Source organism: Rattus rattus, chromosome 6, assembly GCF_011064425.1.
Source record: "Rattus rattus isolate New Zealand chromosome 6, Rrattus_CSIRO_v1, whole genome shotgun sequence".
NCBI lineage: Eukaryota > Metazoa > Chordata > Mammalia > Rodentia > Muridae > Rattus > Rattus rattus.
Window position 1 is genome coordinate 122,793,617 of NC_046159.1, and position 14,547 is coordinate 122,808,163.

The following is a 14,547-nucleotide window of genomic DNA, read 5'->3' on the forward strand; positions in this document are numbered from 1 at the left end:
GCTAGCACTTCATTGACTAAGCTATTATCTCAGCCCTGAGGCCATGTCCTTATGTAACCTAACAAGTAAATGCTTCAGCATGATAGAGAAGTTTGTCACCAATATATGGACACACGTTTGGGAAACTTTTGCCTTCTTGCCAAAATCACAAAGAATATTTCTGCAGGAGAGTTTGACAATGTGAATATAAGGGCTTAAAAATATCTATTCAAATGACTATGAATCCAAACTTAGCACTTACAGCAAATCTTCTGAACAACACAATTATGTTTAAAACAATAATCGAATGTCTAAATGTCTAATCTGGCTGTGCAGGCCTATATACCAGTTATGAAGAATTAAGGCCACGGGTTCAAAAACTGCCTCGACTACAGAATGAGCTAAAATTGCTTGGGCAACTAATTTAGATACTACCTCAAAATTGCACTATTATCATCATACACACACATGCACACACACATACACACACACGCACACACACACACACGTGCACAAACACACACACACACACGAAAGAGGGACGGGAGAGAAACTAAGCTAAATATCTCAAAACAAAATATCCAAGCTGTTTCTATATCTCTGTACATTTCAAATTTCATTCAATAGATTTGTGTTAGCTTTGCAATAAAAATATAAATATTTTGTAAGCATTTTATAATCATAACATACTTATTTTAAAAGAAAATCTTGAAAGCTAAATGGTTCAATATAAATAGTGCCCAAGTTCAAAATATTTTTCTATCATGTTAAACTGTTTCCTCTATAGTACTTCCTGTTAAAATGAGCTTTCTTATTTAAAAAGGTTATATTTAACTCGTATATGAAAACATTCATGTTGAAAGGAAGGAAACATGAGATGTTTTGAATACTTGAAAAATAATGTTAAGTATGTTTTATCCTTGTTTATTTTATTTTATTTCATATATTTTGTGAGCAGATCTCACTCTGTACCCTTGATGGCCTGGAACTCACTGTAACCAGGCTGGCCTTGAACTCACAGAGGTCTTTCTGCCTCTGGCTCTCAAATGCTGAGAATAAAGGCATACTTCACCACACTGGTCCCTGCTATACTTCAGTTATTAGGTTTAGATGCAGTGATGCCAATTAAACACACAATGATATACTCAAAGAATCTGTGAGTTTCAAATCCCAATTTTTGAGCCTGAGTTTATTGGCTAGAAATAATATTACACTCTAGTAAATTTTTATAGGTAATTCAGAGCATAATCTCAATAACTAAAACGTCACTTAAAAGTGATAACATTTTGGGTTGTTTGCTAGTTAAGTAAAGTTCAAAAGTGAAAATAAAATAATAATAAAAGAGAATAAAATCTCGGTATATGACATGCAAAAGTATTCTAACAGCTTTTAAAAGCTTCTGGGAAATGAAAAAGTGGAAAATGTTATCATTCAATTGATATTAAGTTACAACCATAATTTCCAATGTACTCTCACATTGTACAAGACAATGAAAAACTTATGTGTGGAATATTTGGCTAAGCTAGAAGTCACTTTGAATATTTTTATCATGAAGAAATGATAAATGTCAGAAGAAGCTGAAATGCTATTCCTGATTTGCACATTGCAAGTTATATGTATTAAAACAAACACTATACAGAGACCCACTAATATCAATTTAAAATACATCTTATAAAGAAACAAATGTTTCTTAATAATGTTTTACTGTATTTATTTTTCTGTTACAAAGAACACATTTTCTCAGGGAAGGCCATACCAATCTGTTGGTTTCCCCTTTTCTTACTTCTGCATGTTGAACTTGTCCATATCCTTGACTATTATTATTGAAAACAGAGACAATGCCATCACTCCTCTGAGACAGTGATCAAATTTATGCAGAACTCATGGTAGCGACATTGAGAGCAATAAGACAACAGGGTATCTGTTCTTGTTTTTCTTCTATGCTTTAATTCATATTCTCCAGTTAATACAAAGCAAGGAAGGAGGTTAATGTCTGGTAATATACCCCAAATAGCCTCCAACAAATACTACATAATCAGAAGGTAGATTAAATTTGGGATGGGCAGGCAACACCAAGCATTTAGTCAGGATTTCTGTTCTCTCACTCTTGCATATGTAGCGGTGAGAAGAACGTTGCTGAATCATTTCACGATTCTCTGTCAAGTTGAAGAGACTCCGTGACAATAAATCCTACCTTGTCCAGACTTACTCTTTAAGGAAATTGATATCAGTGAAATAATATCAAAAGCAAACCAATTATGTTCTGGTATCTTTTATCCATCTATTTGAATTTAACTATCCATTAAATGGTGTTTGCATATGAAGGGATGCTCTATTTTATGCAGAGGTACTCAATTATTTAGATTATACATTTGAATAAACTGCTCAGTGGAAGGACTATCCTTGTAATGTAGGACTATTACATTTTCTTACATAGTTTACAGATTATTAAACTAATATCAATTCGACCCGCACGACCAGTTACTGGATTCTAACCTTTGCCTTTGAGACTCAGCTACTTTAAGGGTCTAGCTCCTACCCTAACAATTAGCAACTCGTGTCAATCATTTCAAATTATACCAAATTATGCAAATTGGATGGGGAAAAGAATTGTATGAGAAGAGACCACAAAATTTCATTTCAGTGGAGATCACAGGTGAGGTCGGTAGCTGCTCGCTGCTGCTCCAGGACTCCCAGCAATCCATGGCTAATAAGCAGGGAGTCTCTGTTTCTGAGTGGCTTTTCCTCACGTGTGAAGGTCAGCACGAGGCTGGGGAGGAGCCCCCCTCTCACAGGAGTGGCCATTCCACTTCAGCTACACACCCGGCAAAGGCTATTCCAGCTCGCTTTGTTAGATTATTGCTTTTAAATGTCCCAGAAAAAGGCATCAGGTCTTGAATGCATGCATTTATCATGGTGTGTACTGTTTAACGAAAACAGAGGGCAACTAGATTTAGGTTCTTCAAAAAAGTCGGTTTTCATAGATTTTTTTCAAGACAGTTATCAGTTTGCCTTTCACTTCACTGTACTTTTTAATTATTTAAATTATAACTTTTTTCTCAGAAAACACTCATAGACACACACACACTCTCTCTCTCTCTCTCTCTCTCTCTCTCTCTCTCTCACACACACACACACACACATATACACATACATACACACACATACACACACACACACACACACACACACACACACACACACTCAAAATATTCTCCTGTCCATTTTACTGCTCTAATTTAGATAAGAAATTTAATATGAATGTGAATAAAGGCATATTTTAGATATGTCTTATAATAAAGGATTAAAGAACATTTCATTAAAAAATGGCAAGCCAGGGACTTTATTCTCCAGTGTGATTTGTTTGGAAAACTGCGTTTGCAACTCTCTATTTACATATTCTCAGTCCACATCAGTTGTTTATATTTTCCACCTGGTCACCAAATGAATTTGTGGTGGCTATTGGAGAATCTTGCTTGTTAAACTGTCTTTGTTTTAACAGATAAATTGAGGGTCATAGAGGTTAAGTGGATACTCAAGATCCTACAGCGAGTTAATGGCGTATGGGGGAGGAGGGCCAGGCAGTCTCACTTCCTTCTTAGTGCAGGGGTTTTCTCAAACCACAGCTGATTCCATGCAATGAATAGGCAAAGGAAAATTTTTACATCACACTTCTTTGTGTTTCATTTAAGGGATTTAAATTGGCAGATTTCTTCTATTACTCTAAAATGTGTTGGGGGTGGGGTAGGGAGATGGTTCAGTCAACAAAGTGCTGCTTTGCAACATGATAACCAGAGTTTATACCAACCATTCATATAAAAAGCCGAGCATGATAACAAGGGAATGCAGAGAGGCAAAGTCCTGTGGCATGCTGGTTAGCCAGTCTTCACTAGTTGATGACACCCACTCGTCCTAATTAGACATCTGATCTCAAAAAACAAGGGAAAAGAGCTCATGAAGAATAATACCTAAGGTAACGTCTAGATTACGCACAGGCAGGCATGCACAGACACACACACAGACACACGCAGACACACACAGACACACACACACACACACAGACACACACAGACATACACACACACAGACACACACACACACACACACACACACACACAAAGACACACACAGACATACACAGACACACACACAGACACATACATACATGCACACACACATACATGCACACACATATACACACATACACACATACACACACATACACACACACACAACACACACACAGACACACACACAGACACACACAGACATCCACACAGACACACACACAGACACACACACACATACACACACACAAACAGATACATAGACACACACACACATATACACACGTACACACAAAACAAAAACAAAATGTGTTGTGTTGCTACATTTCCCTACGTGTAAGGAGAAAGCTGTCTTGGTCTCCTTCTTACTTGTTCTCTAGAATCCCTGGTCTTTTCAGAAACCAGACTCCATTTTCTGTTTTGCTATGGTTTTCTTTTGCATATGACAAATAGCAATGGTTGTTTCTATGTGTCCGCAGGGGTGGGCCAAACAAGAGATAGTCAGTCAAATGATGATTTAGGTGGTGCTGTGAAGATATTTGTAGATGTAATTACCATTGAAAAAATTACCAATGCTGTTGCCTTAACTACTAGGAGAGAGTTTATGTAAAGACTGTCTTGCATCATCTAATAGACCTTTTCCCATGGATAGAAAGGTTTTAAGTTCAGTACTGAAGAGAGTGTTCCTAACACAGTATCGGGTCCTGAAGGTTTTCAACCTGCAGCTCGTGAACACTAGCTGTACTGACTGTGGCCTTGCCAGCTCTGGGTTCTACAATTGTACAAGCAAATCTATTAATGAAGTTGAGGACATATATTATATACGCACATTACACATATTGAATGTATATGAAAAACCTAGTGTAGAAATTAGTAAAAAAAAATGTTTTCTAATTTTCCTTACTGAATTGTTGACTACCTGAATCACTCACCTCTTTTATCATTAAAACCTATATTTCAATTTGCAGTGTTGTGATGTTATTTAAAAACTTGGGCTTTTAGCACATGTAAATGGATTTATATTGAAAAAGGAGCCCCTATAACTTAGGGACCGAGTGTCTATTTTGATCTTTCTTCTTAGAAAATCTACTTCATTGTCTTTTATGAGTAAAGAGGACAGACTTCCTTTGTTACAGAAATATACAAAAAAAAATCTACTGAAAAATAATACTTGAAGGAAAGTCTGCACAGTTTTCTAATCTGTTTCCGGCTGCTGAAGAAGAACCTGGTTAAGTCTCCCCAGACCATTACGATTCCCTTGTTTTAAATCTCTAGTGCTGTAAATAATGGAAGAGCAATATCCTGCGAGCATTGTATTGACTGTGGGATCTCTTTGAAGTAAGGCTTGGCATATGAGTTACTCAGATCTTGTTCTTCCACTAATTAAAATCCCCATGTATTTTTTGATGAGGTGAGGATGTCCAAAATTTTGCTAGTGATAATACACTTATTTGACTTTGTAACTGATCAAACCGTCTCCTAGTCGTTAAGGCAACAGCAACGTCGTCACTGCAAACAAACACTTCTCTTTTATGCCTGAGTAAAGAATAAAAATAGATCATGTTCTTAAATAGCTGATCACTGTGACGGTTCCTAAGTGTTCCGCTGTCATTTTAGTTTCATCTTTATGATATATTTAAATCCACATAAAACTTTACCCATAGGTATGAATGAAAGAGCTAACACAACAAACAAGTGCGGTATAATCAAATCTTCGATAAGACAAGGATTCACAAGTCCAGTGGATGCTGACTGCAGCTCACAGTCAGGGGACAGGCAAGAGAGGTGTGCTGTAGATTTCCCCTGATGCAGAATGCACTCTAGGACACTCAGACCTGACTCTAAAGGCTGTCTATCAGAAACCTTCTGGGATAGCAAAACATTGAGGTAAACAAGGTTTTATGTAATCATGGGAGTTGCTGAGTAATTGATTGATATCTGAAGATATAACCACCATGTGGATAGGACGTGGTTTTAAGTAGGAGATTTAGAATCTGCGGAGTTTTAGATCCATAAACAGATGAGTCCCACATTTCATTAGCAACATTAATGTGCACAACGTTTGCATTTTAAACACATCAAAGTAAATTATCTGGAATCCTTTAGTTAGCCCCAGAGATGGTAAAAATTTAAAACATAAACATTCACTTGTTTGAATAAATAGTGTTCTTCAAATAGAATTGGTATTGGGAATAATATTAGTCACTGTGAAAGAAGGAATTTCCAGGATGTGCCAGTGTGAGCGTAACCACTGTTTGCTCCTGATTCTTCCATTGCTCTTCAGATGTTAACTACAGCTCTACAGTTCTTTGTGTAGGGTGAGGCTTCCTGCTCCTCGGCGTCCCCAACTGCTGTGGTCCTTGTTCAGCTCATTTTTAGGTACTCACTTGCTGAGAATTTACTGGTGTTGCCTATGAAATCCCAGGAGACATAATTTTCCGGCCAAAGCCCCAATCCTCTTGCTCTTAAAATATTTCTGCCGTCACTTCTGGAATAATGTCTGAGACTTAGATTTATCCTTTGGACTGGACTTGAGCCTCTCATTTTGATTGGTTAAAAAGATAGGCAACTAAATAATGCTGGAAATTGGAGAAATGGTCTTCACCAGGAAAAGAGTCTACTGACTGGTTATTCAATACTAAATGCTTAGCTCTGAGAAGCTATACACAGGTAACAAGACTAAGAAGGTTTAATTTATGTACTAAGGAATCTATCTATCTATCTATTCATGTTATATACTTCAATTCAATAGTTTTTTGTTTGTTTGTTTGTTTTTTTCTGGAGCTGGGGACTGAACCCAGAGCCTTGTGCTTGCTAGGCAAGCGCTCTACCATTGAGCTAAATCCCCACCCCCTCATGTTATATACTAATGTAACATTAATTAGTGAAAAAAAAGAAGTCATGAATTTGAAAGAGAACTAGGAAGATTTGGAGTGGGGGATTTGAGTTGGAGGAGAGAAGAGAGAAATTATATAATTACAATATAAAAATAATTTATTAAAAGTAAATGAAAAATCTGACACACAAAACTTACTATGTATAGAAATATTATGTAAGAAATATGCACTTTACATCAGTTTCCCATGCATTTGTTATTTGTTGCTATGAGTTTCTACAGAGAAGAGGAATAAAGAATGCTACTAGTCTTTTGTACCTCATCTCTATTTGCTTCATCAGACTTCTTACTTTCAATGTTTTAGAACAGTCGAGTGAGTTTTGCTAAGCTCAGTAGTCCCTTCTTTTGCTCTCACCTCGAGATTCAATTGTTGCCTCATGCCCCCACCATCAAAGTACCACCCACTATTTTCTTTGGAATTCAAAATTGTGATTCCTTTTCTTAAATTTGTCCCAGATATTAAGAGTTTTCTAACTTTCTGTGTGTTTTTCAAATCTCGCCCTTTCGTTGATGGATTTCTCTCTCGCTCATGGAAAATTATTTACTCACAATTTTTACTCCTATCACTGGCATATTTTTGAAGTGTGCTTTGTAGCCAAGAGGATATGATGTTCGTAATCTCTCATTTGTCCTACGCAATTTCCCTTCAGATGGTTCACTTTTACATGAAACTATTTAAGCAACAGTGAAGAAAGGTAGGGATAGTTTTTCTCTTTTCATGTCCTTGGTGATTCTGCTCTGGCTGCTCTTGCTACGAAATGAACTTCTTCCTGTGCTGTACTGCTCTGATGTATTTCCCTTTCCTTTGCATCCTCTGAGTACTTTTCACTTATTGTCCCTGTGCTTCTAATTCCATTTAAGTTTCAGAAGACTGTCTTTTTCCAGTGGCTTTGCCTAGCACATGAGCACAGGTTTTTAGCTTTGTTTTCTGTTTTGAGTATTGGTCCACCAACGCCTGCTTCACTTCTCCTGTCTGGTTATGAGTCTCACGTTCTCGTTGTACATTAGATCCAGGCTTGAAGATTTGTAGGGATATTTTGTTGTGTTTCTCGCTGCCACTGAACTGCTGGTACCACATTGTTCCTATAGATGCTTTTATTTATGGCAACATTTACTTTTGTAAGTTGTATATAGTTTGAGTTTATTCCAACTTTGCTGGTCAGTTGTTTGGTTTCTTAGATTTCCATGGGAGAATCTGAATAATTTCAAAGTGAACTGTTATTGCTGAGCATACGTCTTTAACTGATGTAAACTTGTCATGAAAAGTTCTTTTAAGCATAGCCTCTCCCCCACACATGTGTACACGTACATGCACGTGTATACACACACACACACACACACACACACACACACACACACACACACACACCACATACTCTGAACAACATCAAAGAATTGTTTAAGGTAGGTGAATGATGAGAGGGCTAGACATTCACAAGCCTATGTTAACAAATTATAAGCAATTTTCTGTAACTTTTAGTGCAGTTGTTCTCTGAGAACATCTTGCCTTAAAAAGGAAGAGAAAATAGACTTTTGGAAAATTCTTCCAGCTATGTAAAAAGAAATTACAGTAAAGCGAAAGGCTGCAATGTACAAGTCCAATATTTTGTATTTTAATAAAGCTCATGTGTCTAGGTAAGCCGCAAATCACACGACCACCTGATATAACACAACCAGATTCAGGAAATTTAAATTTTTATTTGCGCTATTCCCCAGGAGATATATTTTAATTGAGTTAAATCAAGTTAATTATCCATTTTTAAGAAGGAAAAAAAATCATGCCCTTTAGAAGACTTAACAGAATCCTGTGTATAAAAATTAGTATCAAATATCCAGTACAGTATTGAAGTTATTAGAAACCACAAAGAGAAATAAAAACAAATAAAAGTTTTACTCTCAAGTGTTTGGATTTTGAAGAATTTGAAGGAAAATTTTAAGGCAGTTTGTTAAAATTTCTTTTAAAACTATAAGGGAGAATATGTTGATCATATATGGGAAGATAAAATAAATCTCAAACTAGAAAGGTTCAGTATAATTACAGCAAGACATAATAAATCAACTGAGCAACCTTTATGGACAGAAAGTCTAGGCTGACTTAACAAAAGAGGGTAGATTTTATTTCTTACTTCAACATTTTAATAATTTGTTTGAGAATTTCTACATGTATTTTAATATATTTTGGCAATATTATACCCCATTTCTTCCCATACATAGTTCCTCTCAGGTCCAACACCTGTCTCCTCATAACACTCAACTCCATGTTCTCTCGGAACAAAACAAAACAAAACAAAACACCGATTCTAATTTGCAATGCCCATATGTTCATAGGCATGGGAATATCCAATGGAGTGTGGTCTACCTGGCAGAGGATAACACCTTTAAAGAAAACCAACTCTCATTTCCCCTTCAACTGTAGCTAGCCCTCAGTTAGGGGTGGAGCTTGTGAGTCTCTCCTTGCTAGCTTGTTGGCTGCCTTGGTCATATGCATGCAGCCACAGCTTTTTTGAGTTCATGTATGCAGCGGTCTTACCATTTCCATTATGTTGACCCTTACTATTATTTAGTTTTCCAGACTTGAAATTTATTGTTGAATTTATTCTCTTCTATTATTAAGGATTAAGATTCTTAAGTAAGATTTCATATATTTTTTTGGTTTCTTTGGTTTAAAAGACTACATTGCAAGGGAGAAATATTAAGATACTGTTTACAGATATAACTTCCTATCACATGTCAGAAATTCTTAAGTCCTCCACTAAGATCACATCATTGTCTCCCCCCATCCTTGTCTTCTTCCTCTTCTTCTTAATCTTCCTCCTACTCTTCTTTCTTTCCTTGTAAAATAAAGGTAAAAGAAATAGACAAGAATTTCAACTTCATTTATTTCGCAGCCTAAATTTCAAATACAGTACAAGAACAATTAGCTTTCAGATACCTATATGATAATCTAATATTACTCGTTCTATCATTTATATAATTATCACCAATTGTTTGTGTTTTAGGAGTAGTAGTTTGGGGGATGGAGATGTGATTCAGTGATTAAGAGGATCTGTTACTTTGGCAGAGGACTTGGGTTCTGTTCCCATCATTTATCTGGTGGCTTATAGCCATCTATAACTATATCCAATGAATAAAATGGTCTCTTCTAGCTTTTGTGAGCATTAGGCACACACATGATACCCATACATGGAAACACACACACACACACACACACACACACACACACACACACACACACACACGAAAAGAAAATAATTGCTTTAAAAACAAGGGTTCCTTCACCAACATGAAAGAATGGAAGTTAATCAAATGTCACCCCTACATTAAAACATATGCAATGCTATTTACAAATAGCACATATCTATCAAATCAAAATATCTACAAATCAAAGTATTCCAAGGAGAAATCATGAACATATTTAAAAAGTCTGCACAGCACAATTGTTCAAAACATAAGAGAATCTCCATTTCGAAAGAATTACAGAATATATTAGCATAGATGAGTCATTAAAAGATAGCTAACAGTAAGGAAAAAAAGGTGGATGCCATTGTTTTAGTTTTATAACCGCAAATAATGGTCTCCAGTGGGACTACTACATAGAAAGCCTAAGCATATGGTGGCTCTACGGACTCAATGTCCATTCCTACTGGGGATTTCTGGAGAGGAAAACGTGACATGCATCCCTCTAAACCTGAAGAAGTAGCTGGTGTTTCAACAACTTTGGGATGGAGGTATCACTTCTTGTAAGCCCATGTATACCTTCAGCGATAAGACATGGGTAGCCTGTGAATTCCAACACTGTAGATTTAGGCTCCAAAGATTGACTGCAGGTTTTCACATCTCATATACTATCCATTTCCATAGGATAGCCCAGGTCAGACTCTGGGCTCTGAAACCAAGTTCCTATTGCATACTTTGGATACTGTTTCAATGGCCAAAAAAATCCATGTCTTGAATGCCAGCAGCAAACCACTGAACTGAGAAAGGGACCCCCGTTAGAGGGATTAGAGAAAGGTCTGAAAGAGCTGAAGGAGCTTGCAACCCCATAAGAACAATAATGCCAAACAACCAGGGTTTCCAGGGATTAAACCACTACCCAAAGACTAAATGGACTGACCCTGGGCTCCAATTGCATAGGTAGCAGTGAATAGCCTTGTTGGGGCACCAGTGGAAGGGGAAGCCCTTGGTCCTGACAAGGTTGGACCCCCAGTGTAGGGGATTGTTGGGGGCGGTAATGGGGGGAGGGTGGGGAGGGGAACACCCATATAGAAGGGGAGGGGGAGGGGTTAGGGGGCTGATGGACAAGAAACCAGGAAAGGGAATAACATTTGAAATGTAAACAAGAAATACCCAATTTAATAAAAAATGGAAGAAAAAAATTAGTTACTCATCTAAACAGAATTCTCAAAAGAGGAAACTCAAATACCCAAGAAACATTTTTTAGAAATCTTCAACACCCTTAAGCCATTGGGAAAATCAAAACGTGATTCATCTTACACCTGTGAGAGTGGCTAAGATCAATAAAACAAGCGACAGCTCAAGCTCTAAATGATGTGGAGTAAGGGTTGCATCATCCATTGATGGTGGAAATTTAAGCTTGTACAGAAATACAAACTTGTGCTTACTATACAAATCAATAGATCAGTCCCTCAGAAAGATGAGAATCAATCTAGCTAATGGTCCATCCATAACAAACTAGGGCTTATAGCCTTCCCTCCAGAAATATGATGAGATACTCATTCAACCATGTTTATTGCTGCTGTGTTCATAATAGCTGAAAATTGGAAACAACCTAGATCTCCTCGACCAATGGATTGGTAAAGAAAATGTGGTACATTTCCACCACAATGGAATATTAAGCAACTGTTAACAAAATGAAATCATGAAATGCACAAGTAAACAAATGAGACAAGAAAAGAGCATCATCTGAGTGAGATTACTTAGATATGGAAAGAAAAATAGGGTCTATTTTCACTTATATGACAGATTGTAGCTGTTGAATCAATGATAAACAAGCTACAATCAAGAGAACTACAGAGATTGTGACTAGGTGGGACAGATATACCTTCCTAGGAATGGAGAAAGGAATAGATAGTTGAGAGCAGTGTAATAGGAGGATCGAGAAGTCAAGGGATGGAAGATGGTAATTATTGAGGTAATATGGGAAAACAGCTAAAATTCGGGGTCACTTTAGGGGAAGTATGGAAATCTAATACAATAGAAGCATTCTAAAATGTATACAGAATTATGAAGGCAGTCTAAATGAAATCACTAAATAACAAGGAGACATATCCCTGACTGGACACTTCTTACCAAATGAAGTTTCTATCACCAGGATTGAGTCATATCTAATTGAGATGTTGGCCAAAGGGGTCCCAATACTATAGGTTGCTCTCCATAAACCAAAGGCAAGGTCCTATTGCTGAAGACAACATCTATACCACTCATGGAACATGGAGAGGTTGAGCTGTTATCTACTGAAAGCCTTCACACCTACATGCTAGCATCTTTGATACATGGAGGTATTCTGCATAATACAAGAGAAGAAACACAAACACCATCTCGGCAACAACAAACAAACAAACACAAAAACTTTGAGCTGCAATGGTGTCCTACCTGGAAGACATGCTAATGACATAATGGCACAAAGCTCGTGGGACTAACCAACCAGTGTCTTAAGTGACTGAAACTCACTCCACAAGATGGATTTCATACCTGTCACTGCTTAGGTGACCACAAACCTGAGACCCGAAAACCAAGGATTTACCTTGGGTAAAACCAGATGCTACTCTTCTACTGAAATGATTCCTAATGGTGTTCTTCTATACTCATAGATCAGTGCCTTGCTCAGCCATCATCAGAGAAGCTTCCTTCTACAACAAATGGGAACACATACAGAGTCGCATGGCCAGACACTATACAGAGAGTGAGAAACCTTGGAATACTCAGCCCTAAATAGGATGTTTCCATCAAATCCCTCCACCCAGGGCTCAATGAACTGTTTGAAAGATGAGACAGAAAGTGTAAGAGCCAAGAGGTTGGAGGAGACCAAGGAAACAAAGCCCTCTTAATCAATCAGATTGCAGCCCAATGAGCTCACAGAGACTGAAGCAGAATGCACAGGGCCTGCACGGGTTCTTTCGGTACATATTGTGGTTTCCAGTTTAACATTTTTATGGGTTTCCTCGGTGTGAAAATGAATGAGTCTCTATGTCTTAAAAGAAAAAAATGCATGCCTGTTCTTGACATCAGATCTAGAGAACACTGTGCATACCCAAAAGGCACTCTTGCTTCTTCACTTCACAAAAACTCATATCCCATACACTCTATGAACATAGCAGAAATCGAGCCTATTCCACAAGCACCAGTCTTGGCTACGCCATGCTAAACTGTGCTTTAGGCTTCAACCCTATGTCTGCTAAACAGACGCCACTGACACAAAGTGTCATCTCAGGCAAATCCAAGCCAAAGCTGAGAAGTTTCAAACAAAACTATACTGCTGGGAGAAAAAACATTATCCCAGCTTATGAACCATCATTACCGAAGACCCCAGCAATACTCAGCACTACTTTGATATATATATCATGGGTACTTATGATTCCTGAAATTGTCACCACCACTGGTCTTGATAAAATATACAGATTCAACCTGATTTATGCCAGAACCACTGTACCTTGTGAAAACTGAGGCATGTATCTGTTTCACCAAACTTACAGACATCAATATAAGCCAAGAAACACACCCAAGGAGACATGGACACTCAAAAGAATACTTCCAGTATCTGATTGAAATGAAATGAAGATATGAAGACTCGAAAATTATTTTAAGAGAACTTAAAAAATATTAAGAAAGTGCAGGAAAAATTAATGACATTGAAAAAATATCAATCAACTAAACAAGAAACTTAACAGAGAAAACGAATTTTAAAAATAAAAACATCTATAGCTGAAAAATCCAATCCATCCAATAAAAAAAATGTGATAGCCAGTTCTGTCAGTAGAACAGATTAAGCAAATCATCTTCATCGCCACCACTACCACCACCACCACCACCACCATCACCTCAGACCTCAAAAGAAATCTGTTGGAAAATATACTTAGAAATATGTAAGGAAATAAAAAAGTCATTGAAAAAGAAATGAAAAAAATCACCCATGATTCATGAAATAAAATCAAAAGAGCAAATATTTAAATCATTACTTGAAAAATCATAGCAGAAAAGTTTCTAAAAAGTCCATAAATCTAAATATGTATGTTATATATATATGTATATATAATATATATGTATAAATATTTCACTATCAAAAGGTCAAAGGTCTCCAATAAAATTCAATCCTAATAAGAGTTCAGCAATCATGAAGCCATGTACATACAGACTGCAAGAACAAACTCAGCTTAACTATTTATATACATTTGTGCACATACACGTGTGTGTGTGTATGTTATACAACTAAAATTTATAAAGAGGCTATCAAGTTGAGACTGAGGTAACCTGAGAGGAGTTTAAGGGAGAGTAGTTGAGATGGACTGTGGGAGAAAAAGAGAAGAGGGAAGTGATATAATTCTATTTCAATTAAAATATTAAAATGTTAAAATAAAATCTTCAATG